The sequence below is a fragment of the Octopus bimaculoides genome, chromosome 16 (genome assembly GCF_001194135.2).
Source record: "Octopus bimaculoides isolate UCB-OBI-ISO-001 chromosome 16, ASM119413v2, whole genome shotgun sequence".
Lineage (NCBI taxonomy): Eukaryota > Metazoa > Mollusca > Cephalopoda > Octopoda > Octopodidae > Octopus > Octopus bimaculoides.
This window is the reverse complement of record NC_068996.1, coordinates 7178879-7181943: the sequence shown is the minus strand read 5'-3', so window position 1 is coordinate 7181943 and position 3065 is coordinate 7178879.

The following is a 3065-nucleotide window of genomic DNA, read 5'->3' as shown; positions in this document are numbered from 1 at the left end:
ATATACACACACATATATACATATATATACATATACACACATATATACATATATATACATATACATATACATGTAAATACATATACTTATATATATATATGTATGCATACATATATGTGTGTATGTGTGTGTGTGTGTGTGTTTGTTAGAGAGCATATATATAAATATAAAACAGTATCTGTTTGTGTGTGTATACATACATACATATATATATGCAAACAGGAAAACATGGACAGACATCACACAGACATATATATTTACAAACACACATGTGTACATGCTGTCACACCACACATATACACACACACAGACACACACACACACACACACACACAGATATATGGCTGCATGTATGTGTGTATATGTATATGTTTGTGTGCGCATGTGTGTGTTTGTCTGTGTGCATGTGTTTTTCATTTTTTTTTGTCATATCTCATTTGCTTATATTATTTCTCCAGAGTTATTCTACTTCACTTCACATACACGTGCGCACACACACACACACTCACACACGCACGCACACATCCATGCACACACACACACACACACAGCCATACTCCTGCCCATTTTGTTGCTCACTCAGTCATTCAATCTCTTATTTTCTCACTCACACTTACACACCCTTTCTTTTCCACTCACACTCACGCACTCTCTTTCACACAAACCTGTGTTGGCTTACACTCAGAACACTCATACATTCACTCACACTTATTCTGCCATTCACTATGTCACACTCTCTCTCTGTCTCGCTCTTCCTCTCATGCACACACACACACACACACACACACACACACTGATTCATTCTCTTACACACCAGCAAAGAAAGCTTGTCAGGGGTTGCTCCATCTTCTGCAAGAATCGCTCAGATTTCCAACGCCTTCCACCCTTCAACCACCAAAGTTATCGCACTTGATGTTGATGATGATGATGATGAAAATGATTATGAAGAAGGTGATGATGATGATGATGATGATGATGATGATGAAAATGATTATGAAGAAGGTGATGATGATGATGATGATGATGATGATGTTGATGATAATGATGATGATGATGATGATGATGAATGCTAGTGGTGGCAATAGTGCTGGCAGTGGTGATGGTGATGGTGATGGTGATGTTGGCAATGGCAGCTGTGATGTTGATGGATCGTTGATTGATGGTAAGAACTGTTGTGGTGGTGGTGGTGGTGATGATGATGATAACGGTGATGTTGATGACGACGACGACAACAACAATGTGAAATGACAATAATGAAGATGAGGATGGTGAATAGAAGGAAGAGGAAGAGGAGGAGGAGGAACATGAAGGTGGTGGTGGTGATGATGGTGGTGGTGGTGGTGGTGGTGATGGTGATGGTGGAGGTGGTGGTGATGGTGACAATGATGACAATGATGATGATGATGACGACGATGATGATGACGATGGTGATGATGATGATGACAATGATCATGACAATGATGGTGATGCTGGTGGTGGTGGTGGTGGTGGTGGTGGTTTTAGACATGACAACAATGAGGATGATGAAGATAATGATAATGATAATGACGATGATGATGATGATGACGATGGCAATGGTGGTGGTAGTGATAATGATGGTGGCTGTGGTGATGATGATGATTATGATAACAATGATGATGATGACGATGATGATGATGTGTTGCTGTTGTTGCTGGTGATGGTGGTGGTGGTGGTGGTGCTGATGATGACATTATCATCGTTGGCTCTCCTGATGCTATCGCTGCTCTTTTATTGCAGTTGCTCTGTCTCTCTTGTCACTGCTGCTTTTGTTCTTGCTGTTGTCATTGCTGCTTCTACTGCTACTACTACTACTGCTACTACTACTGCTGCTGCCACTGATGTTGCTTCTGCTACTGATGCTGCGGCTTTTGTTTATATTGTTATCAACGCTGCTACTGCTGCTGCTGCTGCTGCTGCTGTTGTTATCATTCTTCTTTGTGTTATTACTGTTGTTATTCCTTTTCCGATTATTCTCAATATCATTATTATTCTTTTAGGCTTTTCTGTTGTTGTTGTTGCTGTTATTGTTAGTGTTTTGACAGTTGTTGGTGTTAGGTGTCTTGATTGACAGAATCGTTAATGAATCAGACAAAATGCCTTGTGGTATTTAATTGTGATTCTTTATTATTTGAATTCAAATCCTACTAAGATCAACTCTCTCTCTATCATTCTTTCCTATCATTCTCCCCACATATAAGGTACCAGTTATATACCAGGGTTAATTTAACCAACTAACTCCCTCCCGCCAAATTTCTGGCTTTGTGCTTATATTAAAAATAATTGTTACTGCTGCTGTTGCTGCTGCTGCTGCTAATGTTGCCATTCTCTCTGCTGACATGGTTGATATTACTTTCCTTGTTGCTTAAACTGAATTCTGCTCCGATCCAGCAGACCTACGATTGAAGAAGTTCCAACAATGACCATCCTAACTTTTTCCATCATCAACAATTTAACGTCTACTTTCCCATGGGTCAGAATGTATTTGTCGAGTCAGATTTTTTAATGAATGGATGTTCTTCCTGTCAACAGACCTCACTTGTTTCTATGCAAGGTAATATTTTTCCCATGTTTTACATAAAAGACTGGAAATGAACAACTTTACTTGCATTACAGAGACACTTGTTTACAATCATCATGTGATGTCTAGACAAGTATATACACAAACACACAACCTCACCACACACATCTATATATATATAGACACCTGTTGCCAACTCTTTTTCATCTTATAAGGGTAAATACCCAATCTTTTTCTGTTGGTCTCACAGCTAGACTTCCTTGTCTGTAAAAGGTGATATGCTATGCTTGAGAAGACCTGTCAAGTCAAGTGAAATCATAACCGTGACCGATGCCAGTGCTGTCTGACTGGCACCTATACTGGTGGCATGTAAAAAGTGCCATTCAAGTGTTGGGCCTCACAGAGGCAGTGGCAGGTGAATGAGACCTTTGGTAATATACCATGCTTGTGTAGACCTGTTGGAGCACCTGGAGTCTTGTTGGTGCTCCTGGAGTCTTGTTGGAGCTCCTGGAGTCTTGTTGGAGCT